Source organism: Pinus tabuliformis, chromosome Q (genome assembly GCF_031772625.1).
Source record: "Pinus tabuliformis cultivar Carrire ecotype Pingquan chromosome Q, CPIR1, whole genome shotgun sequence".
Classification (NCBI taxonomy): Eukaryota; Viridiplantae; Streptophyta; class Pinopsida; order Pinales; family Pinaceae; genus Pinus; species Pinus tabuliformis.
In genome coordinates this window covers 34,274,031-34,287,276 of record NC_142296.1, presented here as the reverse complement: position 1 = coordinate 34,287,276, position 13,246 = coordinate 34,274,031, and the positions used below count along the sequence as shown (strand labels likewise).

The window sequence follows — 13,246 nt, the reverse complement described above, 5'->3', positions numbered from 1 at the left end:
TGGAGCTGCAGCCTGAGAAGGCCGTACAAAGATCGGCGTCGTTAGCGTCATCAGCCCTGTCTGCTTTGACGGACCAGCATGAGGCGGCCGTAGAACAGTCGGTAAGCTTGAAGTTTTGTAGTTTTTCTGTTATTTTGTCTTGTTTGCTCATGTATTACTTGTAATTGTTTGTTTGTTTGTTTCAATTGTTATTTGCTCAGTTGAATTAAATTTCCTTTGAACGCATTGAGTATTTGTTGAACATTATAGCTTCACAATATTTTTATTTTTCTTTGCATGTAGGGAGTGGATTCAATTTTGGGCGAACCAAAGACAGAACAGCCAGAAATTATTTCAATCTCCGAATCGCAAGTAGCTTTTCAGCCAGATGTACCTGTAATTACTGCTGAAAACTATAAGACAGTACAAAAAGGTAAAGACGAAGCTATTCTGGATGAGGAGGATAATGCTTGTGAACACAATGGTCCAGCACGATTGCAGCCACATAAGAGTTATCCCGTTGATCCTGATAATGTGAATCTGGATGAGGGGTGGGAGATTATAGATGCATAAGAGATGCATTAGTTGTTTTGCTATGCTGCATTTTTGGGATTAAAACAACTATCCAGAAATGTTGGAATGATATAGTGATTGAGCTGCCATTAAGAATTTTTCTGCTAACTAGGTTAGGTTATGTTTTGTTAGGTTTTTGATAGACATTTGTACTTTGTATTAAGAGAGTACTTTTTCACTAGCTGTTACATCAACATTGACGTGAAGAAGTGTGCTAATTGTGTTTTGGACAGACTTCTGTATAAAGAGAGAGAGTAATTTTTGACTAGCTAATAGATCAACATTCTTTTTAGAGTTTGCATGTTTGTGGACTTCCTCTTTATTGCTACTGCTACTGTTATTATATTAAATATGCTTTCTATCAAATAATAAATTTGTTCACTACAGTCAATTTTAGGTAATAAATCTAAAATAGAAATATAATAAGCTATAAGGTTTTTATATCTAGAAATGGATGTATGTGAATTTTTTATACACTAGCATAGTATCTGGTTTAATGTTAATTTTTTAAGTACAATAAAGAGGTCCATTTTCAACTACCTAAGGGATTCAATATATGGTTTCAATTTGATATTGCATGATGTAAATTACAAGTTTACATGTCAAACCATAGCCTATGGTGAGCCTTAAACATAGTTAAACCATGTCTCACCATAACAACCACCATTGCAATTGTAACCATAGTCAAATCATGGTAAACTATTGGCAAACCATAGTCAAGAGATGGTCAACCAAAGTCAACCACATTCAATACATGGTCAACTTTAGTCAATCATATTCAACTATGGTTGAACATGAGTAAACCATAGGGAAATGGTCAATCATAATAAAACCATGTTCACACTACGAGCACACTCCACAATGGTTTTGTTCTTCCTCTCTACAACCCCGTTTTGTTGAGTGTGGGGTACTGTAAGCTATTGTTGTATCCCATTACCTTTGCAGTATTTGAGGACACTAGTTTTCGTGTACTCTCCCCCTTGATCTGAGCGGAGAATCCTGATGCATTTACCTATTTGCTTTTCAACCATACTTCTGAACTGCTTGAATTATTCAAAAGTGTGGATTTTCTTCCTGAGGAAATACACCTAAGTAAATCTAGTACAGTCATCAATAAACAACAAAAAATAGTATGCACTGCCTAACGATATTGTCTACATAGGCTCGCATAGATCTGTGTGTACCAGCTCGAGTATATATCTCTTCTTTCTATCAAGATTCACAAGAAATTCATCTTTGTGCATCTTCCCCAGTGCACATGCATCACAGTAAATATGAACAGGTTTTAAAACAGGAAGACCTTCGACCATACCTCTTTTCTGTAAAAGCAGCAAATCATTGAAGTTAATATGGCCGAACCTTTGATGCCATAAGTCCATTGTAGTCATGACTAATGATGTCAATGCCTGTTGTGGTGTGCTTTTGACATTTAGGTTGTACAATCCTCCCACACAAATACCTGATGCAATAGGCTTCATAGAATACAACAAGTCTTTAATGACACAATATGATTTATAAAATTCTACCTTGAGATTCTAATGAGTTACAGTAGAAACATAGATCCTATTCTTTTTTATCCCGGGTACATACATAACATTATGGATATGTCTAATATTTCCATCACGCAAAACAATAGGAATACTACCATATCCTTTAATTTGGTACCCTCTATCATCGCCAAGATAGATGTTTTCTCCACTACTGGTCCCTTTGAAGTCTTCAAACCACTGTTTGTTCCGTGTCATGTGGATGGATGCACCAAAGTCCACAAACCAAGTATCTCCTTCATCATCCTTAGCTGAAAGTGCAGAATCATATATGAATAGTCTGATGTTCTCGCTTTATTCCTCATCAGAAAAATGACTCGCACGCTGTTTATGTCTCTTCCAACCTTCATCAAACTTCTTCTTCATGCAATATCTATTCTACAACAATAAAAACGTTTGGTCATAGAGTCATTTTTATTGAAATATGTACCTTGAGAAGGGCATCCTTCTTTGTGGGGCTGTGCTGCATTTGGCTTTCCTCTCAAGGGCTTCTTCTTCACCATTTAAGGCTAGATCTGAACTCTGAGGTTTATGAGTCAGTCGCCTTTCCTCCTCTTGTATGAGGATCCCTATCAGTTCTTCAAAAACGGGGGATTGTTCTCTTGCATTCAAGACAGTGATGAACATCTGATACTCGTCATTCATACCGTTCATGGTAATCATGACCAAATCTGTATCTGACATGGCTTCGTCGATATCACCGAGCTTGTTCTTGAGCTCTTTGTTCCGCGAACTGAATGCTACAACTGTCTCATTCTCCTCCATCTTGATCGAAAGAATCTTTCTCTTCAAGAACAACAATCGATTGGTGTTCTTGACCTCATAGAGATCCTTTAGCATCTTCCAGATCTCTCGTGTAGTCTTGCAATCACAGATATGGGGAATACCACAATATTTGACTAACAATTTCAGGAGCATTCTCACCTTAGTCTCCCGCTTGTCCCAGGCTTGGATTGTTGTTGTTGTTCCTCCTGCAATTAGGTTTGGGTTCACTTCATCATTATTCACAATTTTCCATGCATTATGTCCCTAAAGTAATTGGCTCCATTCAGCTTGTTGTTTTCATTGAAGTAAGCTTCTGCTAATTGATTATTCATGTTGAATGAATAGAAAAATACTTCAGCCCAAACAATTAAAAAAACAACCTCAGATCTTCTTAAAAAAAACACTGCCAAACTCCAGATCCAATGAGCCGAGATCTGTCTTTAAAAAATTTGCCCCCTTTATCAAACAATAAGCCCTTTTGTTTAATTAAAGAATTTTTTTTTTTTAATTTTATTAGAAACTTAATCCAATATCCTCGTAAGCACAGTACCATTGTTTTATTGATGAACCATGGACCAACCAATAAATCCAAACTCAGGTCGCAACTTAAACATACTCACAAAAAAAGGAATCTCGAGAAGGAACACGCAGGTTCAACGCCCTCTCCGATTTTTTTTGTTTTGCATTTTGAGTAAAACAAACATAGTCTCCGAATTAGCAATGCAATGAATACGTGTGGATACATGTGGTTTGAGTAAGGAATTGCATGTAGATTCTTGGTTAGTGCAGTTGGCTACATGTATGAAGAAGAGAGTTCATTATTGGGTAAGAGCTTGCGCATTTGATTAGAATGGTATGCTACCACAACACACTTGAATGTATTACCATTGGGTTCATACATCATGTTGTTGGGCATGAACTGGTTGTATCTTCATATAAGCAAGGTAGACTATTATGATAAAGCAATTGAGTGTGTTGATGACAATGGAGAACCAATAGTCTTATAGGGTAAGAATAAAGCTACGTCGTTAGGATGGTGACAACTATGAAAGCAAAGTTTAGTCTCAGGAAAGGGTTTAAGCTATTTATAGTGCACATTTCTAGTGATAAGGGTAAGGAAGTTAAGGATGCAGATGGGTTGAGAAGGTACCCAGTTTTACAATAGTTCAAGGATTTATTTCCTAAGGACATTACAAAGTTACCACCTCACAGGAGGTAGACTTTTCTATTGAGTTAGTGCCAGGGGAAGCTACAACATCAAAAGCACCTTACACGATGAGCACACTTGAGTTGGTTGAGTTAAAGTTGTAGTTGAAGGAAATGTTGGACAAGGGGTACATTAGGCCAAGTGTATCACCATGGGGTGCATCGATATTGTTTGTGAAGAAGAAAGATGGTACTCTCAAATTATGCATTGACTACAGGCAGTTGAACAAAGTGACCATCAAGAATAGGTATCAATTACCGAGGATTGGTGACTTGTTCAACGAGTTGAAGGGAGCAGCAATGTTCTTGAAGATTGATTTGAAATCTAAATACCATTAAGTAAACATAAAAGAAGAGGACATTTACAATACCACATTCATGACCAGGTATGGGAATTATGAGTTTGTTGTTGTTCCATTTGGATCAACTAATGCTCCATCTACATTTATGTGTTTGATGAATAGTGTGTTGCGTCCATATTTGCATAAGTTTGTTATTGTGTTCAATGATGATATACTGGTATATTCTAAAAATGAGGAAGAGAATGCCGAGCATTTAGCACCAATGTTGAGGTTGTTGAGAGAGCATAAGGTGTATGCTAAGCTCAAAAAGTGTATTTTATTTTAGATTGAGGTACATTACTTAGGGCATGTTGTCTCCAAGGAGGGCATTGCAGTAATCCAGAGAAGATAAGATCCATCATGCAGTGGGTAGCTCCTAAGAATGTGGATGAAATGGGAAGTCATTTCCATTGACTTCATCGCAAAGCTGTCAAGGACTGTGAGACAACATGATTCCACCATGGTTATTGTGGACAAGTTGGCGAGGGTTGCACATTTCATTCCGATGAGGTCTATACAAGGAAAATTTTAAGAACCCCCCCCCCCCACCCCCAAATTTATAAATATAATAATTGGGCGAATCTCCATGGTATATAGGAAAAATGGAAGGCGATTTTATCAATAATATAATATGTATATATAATTTTCTGGCGAATCTCTCACCAGGCATGGCGAATATTTTACTCAATTATAAAATCTTGTAAGAACTTGGCAAGTCTTTCACTAAATAATAAAACTTTGCAAAGTCCTAGTGAATTTTAGCATTGTGAACTCTTAGAGAATTTTTTGAAGAAGTATAAAACCATATATGATAAGAGCCACATGGTGGCAATATCACTATCTTTTTTCACATTTCCACGACATGGAACTTGTCTATAAAATTATAAAAAAAACCAAGTCCCTTATAATATGTAGGTAAGCTTATAACAGAGTCTGATACCTCTATTATGCTTGTCTTCATTCAAGTGTCATAGCTGCTATACTTAACACTGTGAATCACAACTCTCTCAGAACTCAACTCTATAGTGTACTTAAAACCTTTGGAAATTGAATTTGACAACTCTATAAAAAGGATTAGTGAAATAGAAGCTTTTGTGAATGAGCCCACTAACTATCACTGCTAAACAATCAATCTAGACTATGAAGTCTTCCATCTTGATCACAATCGTGCTCACGATCAAGGGAGTGCGATCACCTGGCCTGACATAATGGCCATCATAAATTCCCTGCCAAACATAAATTCACACTCATGAATATCCCAACTTTCTATCAAGTGCTATGACTAGTGATGGAAATCACAATTATTTTCAAAAGCCTGGAATCATGCCTAAGCATCCTCTATGAATGACCCAATGCCTTCCTGGTTAGCTGTCTACATTAAAGTTGCAACAAACAATATGACATTAGGCATGGCTTGAAAGTAACAAACCGCTGCAGAACTCAGGCATAGATGGCAAGTGCAGACCGCATTTTCAAGATATCGGTTAGAAAATCCATAGCATATAATAGCACAAATTGAGAAACTCATAATGTCCTGTCTGTTGAATATTGTAGCCAATTTTGTCACAGATTATACCGCAGAGCATAAAATTGCTTATAAATTAACATAACACGCAGGCTTCATATTCCTTGTATATGGCTTCATATTCTTTGTTTTTCTTCAAGTTTGTTGCTTTACAAGACTTAAATTATTCCTTCTGAATTTGTTTTACAAGACTTAAATTATTAAAGATAATAACAAATCTTCCCAACCATTCAAGATAAATCTGATTTAACTTGAATGCACATATTCTTTATTTCCATTATCTAAAGGTTTTACTGTCATGAAAAATAGATATTTCCATCTCAACATATCCTTGATCATTTGACATTTCCCTTGGTTAGTTTTTGAAGGTAATGGCTAAACATTTACAGAAGTTCTAATATTGTAAGCCTTACCATTTCCTTTTCATTTGTCAAGTTTAATTTCCACATTTTTTATTTCAATGAAACATTAAAGGCTGCAAACTTTGTGGTTATGATCCAACTGGTAGAATAAGGATGACTTTCTATGAAGCTCAAACCACTCACAGGACCCTTTAATACCACCATGCTTATTTGGCATGCCTGGGGTCTACAAAACCACAAGACTGACATAATAGATTTCATGCTTCAAGAAAATAGAAATACTTCAAGCTTGACTTCCATTACATTTTTTTACACGCACTATATGGTCTACCCTATCCTCTGAGATGGACAGAGGTTCTTTGTGAAAACACACCAAATACAACCGAGTGATTTATGGCACAATGATTAAATAATGATAAGCCAACAAAATATGTACTATTAAACATAAGATATGCTCACTCAAGGGAAATATTACTAGCCGAGGATTTAGACTCCAAACACCTAATTGGAAGTTGGTTTATGTGGCCTCAAACCAAATGCACTTGGACTCATATTTTTTCCTTAACTAACCAGGGGAATGCCCGAATGCTTTTCCCCTCTGTGAGGGCTATGTGTCTGTCTGATCTCACTTATACGGGGGCTATATATTTGTTTAGCTTCTGCAACTTGGGGACTTAATGCAGACTCGGATCCATGAATTGGTGTGCAATCACTCAAGCTAGTTATCCGTGGACTATATGTGTGTTTGACCTCACCGTGACTTCATGTAATCATCTCATCCAAAACTTCGCCATCATTTGCACCTGTTCCCATGCTTCCTAGTCTGAACCCCTGAATTCCAGCTTCCTGCAATCAATATATGTTACAGTTCAATTTATTATTGTTCATGTTGCAGGGCTTATGAAATAGAATTGAGTAATATTTTTAAAATTTGTTTGATATGTGTCTTGCACTCACTGTTATATTGCATGGCATTCCAGGGGCTTCTTCATACTCTGCTGCATCCAATTCTTGAAGATGTGCTCCTTTGAAAAACTTGGGAAGGATATACTGCCTCGCTGGGACTAACAAGTTACAACATGATTAGTAGTGGGAAGAGAACACCATCTATAGGCACCCATGTGATACCAAAACATGCCAACAAATAACATGTCTGGAAAATGGTGAAAGTGGCAATTGTCTTGAAAGGCACCGTTTCAAGAAATGTAGCATGATACTCCTAAAGTTCTCTGTAACCATCAGTTCAACATTGATCAGCTTTGAAAACTATATTACAAGCATTAAATTCAATCACATTATAGTTTGAATAAAGTTCATACTTGTATCTACGGCTTGGAGCAGTGAAAAGAAACAATAGCCTTTCCCAAAATTGATTTCCTGGCAAACTCTCTATGGCCATGAAGGCAAAGTAACCCCAAAGCACAGAAGTTGGGATCTTTCTAATGATGGGCATTACTGCAAAGCAGCCAACCACCATCAGAGATTGCAACAAATTACTCAATTGCTGTTCTTTCACCTCAACAGGAAGCAGGTCATCCACGTCCTTGTCAACATTAAAAATTGATTCATCAACTGGGGCATCCATATTCCCAGTACTTGCGGCCAACTGAATTGTGGTCTCTTTCAATTCCTTAAGTGCCTGCATAAATGGTTGGGACATGACAAGACAAATAAATAAAGGGAGAGGAAAATTAGATAAAATGAAACACCCAAACTCAAAAATAAGACCATTACCAAGGCATGTGGAGGCTGATAAACCATTGGGGTCTGCATTTGCTCACAGGGATGGCTTCAAGTAGGGATTTCACTAGCACTAACTTATCCCCCTTGATGATAACCATCTATTACACCGTATTGACATCTCCTTTTCAACCTTAGAAACCATCCACACCCATTATATTTTTTTGCAGTCACTGAATTTAAATAAAGACATAGCGCTACGATTACAATTGAGCTAAGGACAATTCCACTCAAATGTATCTTCTACTCTAGAAACATTAATTATATCTTTTGTTATATTTGAATCAACAATGATTGTCCAACCTGTTCATAGTTTTAGTTCCTCTGTTACACTTCTAGTGAACATCAATTTAACTATTTTAGAAATATTGAAGCGCTATAACAAATCAGTACCACGATATAATACGATTTAGTTCTTGTTCAATTTTATGTATAAGGGCACCATCTAACAAGATATGCCAAGCAAGGCACACTGAAAGTGTTGTCAATTTCCCATTTATTCTGTTTAATTTCTGCATACTGATTCCTACTGATACCGTTCCAACTGCTTGAAACAATAACATTTTCAAAAGGTCTCTTTCACTCTCACTTCAATTAGAACAGTACCCCTTTCTCTACTACATTCATGCACATATGCTTACATTTCCAATTCTGCAGATTGGTTTTCATGAAATTAACCAATACTTGTTTTGCATCTAACGAATTCACATAACTAAACAAAGCACTGAAAATATCACCAAAACTGAGTGGCCTCTCTAGTATTACAAGAAGATTTATTCAAAAGAAACAAGAAGTTATTTTAAACTACCCTAGACATCTCATTGTCAGTACAGCATGCAGGACTTTTTCTGCCTGCCAGGTTTTGACTTCCGTGAAGTCTTACATTGAAGATCTAATCAAAAGATCGCTGCAAAAATTTAAAGGGGTGTAAAACCCCCAGCATTCAAATGCTTTGATGGCCAGAGCATGAGCCCAACTCAAAGTTTAATCTGAGATGTAATCTCTACAAATATAGAATGCAAACAAATGCACTAAAAACCAAAGAAACCTAGTTCACTGGCCCTTTCCTTCTCAAATGTCTCAAAGTACTCTCTTTCAATTCCTTAAGTGCCTGCATAAATGGTTGGGACATGACAAGACAAATAAATAAAGGGAGAGGAAAATTAGATAAAATGAAACACCCAAACTCAAAAATAAGACCATTACCAAGGCAGGTGGAGGATGATAAACCATTGGGGTCTGCATTTGCTCACAGGGATGGCTTCAAGTAGGGATTTCACCAGCACTAACTTATCCCCCTTGATGATAACCATCTATTACACCATATTGACATCTCCTTTTCAACCTTAGAAACCATCCACACCCATTATATTTTTTTGCAGTCACTGAATTTAAATAAAGACATAGCGCTGCGATTACAATTGAGCTAAGGACAATTCCACTCAAATGTATCTTCTACTCTAGAAACATTAATTATATCTTTTGTTATATTTTAATCAACAATGATTGTCCAACCTGTTCATAGTTTCAGTTCCTCTGTTACACTTCTAGTGAACATCAATTTAACTATTTTAGAAATATTGAAGTGCTGTGTGAACAGTATTTGATTGCATTAATGGCTTCCAATGAGCGTAGAAATTCATTTGGGCTTACATGGGCAGAGCAGTGGGATTATTCACACAACGACCAGGACACAACACAGAAAAACAAGTCTGTGGTCTTGACCAGATTAGCAGATTATAACAACTAACAAGAAGATGAAATGTGCGGTGTCTGCTGGGGCCAAAATGGTGAAGGAAGGGACTTCGACTAGTATCCGTTGGGCCAAACATCAATACCACAAAAATGCCCAGAACTGAAATGGTAGTTAGTGTCCAAAATTAGCAGAAGAAATGAGTGTGGGAAGGGCATATATGTGATCTTTTGCTTCTGTTGTATTCTAGAGCAGACTTATATTGTATTAATTTTTGGGCTAAAGTTTTGAGTATATTAAATGACTGAACCATGTAGAACCATTGACTTGACTTTACATATATGGTTGTAAGGCCTCCTGGTTTTAGTCATCCATTAAAACAGGGGATATTTGTGCACTAAATGTTCACTCCATGCTTTATTTTTCTGCTGAAAAAATATTTGAATCAACAATAACCTCACAATCATGTTCAAAAGGCCTCTCATTGTCATGCTTATTTGAACTAAGCACTAATCCAGCATTGTAGGCTTCCTATCATTTCCTTGATTTTAGTCTCTACTTCAAAGCAAGATCATTCTGAAGCTACATTTATAAAAAATGATCTATTATTATTTTTTTGAGTAAAGGTTCGCCTTTTCATTATGCCATCAATCATTCACAACTGATTTGACCTTGCATTATTGATTTTCCCGATGGGAAAACAGACCAATAACACAAGTTTATGAAGGCAAAGTAACCCCAAAGCACAGAAGTTGGGATCTTTCTAATGATGGGCATTACTGCAAGGCAGCCAACCACCATCAGAGATTGCAACAAATTACTCAATTGTTGTTCTTTCACCTCAACAGGAAGCAGGTCATCCACGTCCTTGTCAACATTAAAAATTGATTCATCAACTGGGCATCCATATTCCCAGTACTTGTGGCCAACTGAATTGTGGTCTCTTTCAATTCCTTAAGTGCCTGCATAAATGGTTGGGACATGACAAGACAAATAAATAAAGGGAGAGGAAAATTAGATAAAATGAAACACCCAAACTCAAAAATAAGACCATTACCAAGGCAGGTGGAGGCTGATAAACCATTGGGGTCTGCATTTGCTCATAGGCTTCTTGCATGTTTCTGTATAATTGCCCTAAGGTTGAATTTTTCTGCATACTTTTCCGGATTGTTGTCACTAACTTGCTAAGCACCAACTATAACAAAAGTACTTGTAAGTTACTCGTCTATAAAATGTCTGAATTGTGTCTTTTCCCTGAGAAGCTGCAATTGATAATTCCAATATATTGGTACCTGATGTTTGAGGGTAGCTAAGCCTTTCATGTGCATTGGAGATTCAGGAATAACACCATTTGAAGGAGGTATGCCAACAATACCACATAAAATAGTCTGTCACAATAAAAGGAAAATTTATGAATCCACTAGAGATTTTTTATGGAGGTGAAAACAAAGAATGAAGAGTTAGATCAAGATGTCTTCAGGAGAGAAAAAGCTCTTCCAGAATAGGGTAGCCAGTGATAGTTCAACCTAAACATGAACCCTGACAAAAATTACAACATAGTTCTAAATAATATATATTTACTGTGGTAATTTGCATACCAAAAACCCTAAGAGAAGTCATAATGGTATGAAGAAGGTTTTCTTAAGTTGAACTCATTCTGTTGGGCAAGTTGGGATGCAACGCTGTGATCAAAATAATAAAGCACTGCAATCATTGTTGCCCGAATGAAAGCTCCAGAAATGTGTAACAATGGCACATCAAGCATTTCCTGTGTGGAAAAATAAGTACTGTTATTGCATGGAAACGAAAACAAAAAAGGAAAATGGAGAAGGATTATGGGTTATAAGCAGCCAAGGATCATCCCCCTGCCTTGTGTTGTTGCCACCCCCAACCTTCCAAAGTTCAAACCAACTGTCTTCCAATTAGCGGAAAGGACAACACCACCACCTTCCAAATCACTGAAGATTTATTGTAGGATTTATTTGGAGATCTTATACAATCCTCAGCAGACAGAGGCTGTATGTACTTCCAACTCACCACCTTTCTCAATAAGCCCTTCCCTTCTATAATTCTCTAGACATATTTAGCAGCCAGGGCTCTTTCCAAGCAATGGAGATTTTAAATGTCCCATGCTCACAGCTCTTTAGGAACAACAGTTTTTTTCCATGAGACCTGAGGAATATTCTTTTTTCTGTTTGTCCCCAGCCCATAGGAATCTGAAACTAAGTCTTCTTACCTGTTCCAGGACCTGTTTGGGAATAAAGGAAAAAAACACTCAGTACACAGGGATGGCTTCAAGTAGGGATTTCACCAACACTAACTTACCCCCCTTGATGATAACCATCTATTACACCATATTGACATCTCCTTTTCAACCTTAGAAACCATCCACACCCATTCTATTTTTTTGCAGTCACTGAATTTACATAAAGACATAGCGTTGCGATTACAATTGAGCTAAGGACAATTCCACTCAAATGTATCTTCTACTCTAGAAACATTAATCATATCTTTTGTTATATTTGAATCAACAATAACCTCACAATCATGTTCAAAAGGCCTCTCATTGTCATGCTTATTTGAACTAAGCACTAATCCAGCATTGTAGGCTTCCTGAGCTATAGGGTTCCATCACCATTGAGATGTTATCATCAAAACAAACATAAAAACCACTTGAATATCATATCCTCTACACATCAACATAACAAGTAAATACTTGCGCTATAAAGCATAGAAAGCCATATTGCACAATATTATAAAATACCCTGTCAGTAACAACAGATAGCAAAGAATTTCAAATGATCAGTCATATTTGACAATCATAAACAACTTAATTTCCAAATAAAGTTTTGTTCAATAGTCTTGAAGAACTAGAACCACCAAAATCCAGCTACACCAATGGTGCAAATCCTTAGCAAATGTGGTAAAATATATTTTTTTTAAACATGGTATACTTGATCATGTTACTTATACAAGGTTCCATCTGTTTTACTAGTATCCAAAGAGAAACTCAATGGTGAGATGATGCAGGCTACACTACAACAGGCCAATAGTATTTTTATCCCCACAGCTAATATGCATCCAAAAACACCAAAAAACTCATTTCCAAAATTCCTACACCTTTGTCTAACTGCAAACACATCTAATGTCAATTGGGTCTAGCTCCACTGGTTAGGTGGAATGATTGTTATCCTCCCTACAATGGTTCTATTCCCACCAATGACATGTTGATATGGCCTTTGGCCCTAAGGAATTTGCTTAAGCCTAGGTGCTATCCTCATAATGAGGCAAAGTTCCCTGGGTTTTCTCAGGATATATTTTGCAAAAAGCATTTTAGTCAATTGGGTCTAGCCCAAGCAATTGAGGGGGAATGTTATCCCTCCACAACCAGGACCAATTCTCACAAGTGACATGATGACCTCTTAATGAATGTATTGTTGATTGCCTCGTACCCCAAATAATTTGGGTTTACCCTGGATACCATCCTCAGAATGAGAGGAAGTGCCAGAAGAGCA

General features: G+C 36.9%; 1 pseudogene; it reads right to left on the bottom strand.

The window, feature by feature from the left end:
• Positions 1–6,795: 6,795 nt before the first annotated feature.
• On the bottom strand, positions 6,796–11,496 carry LOC149218139 (boron transporter 1-like; annotated as a pseudogene).
• Positions 11,497–13,246: the final 1,750 nt, after the last annotated feature.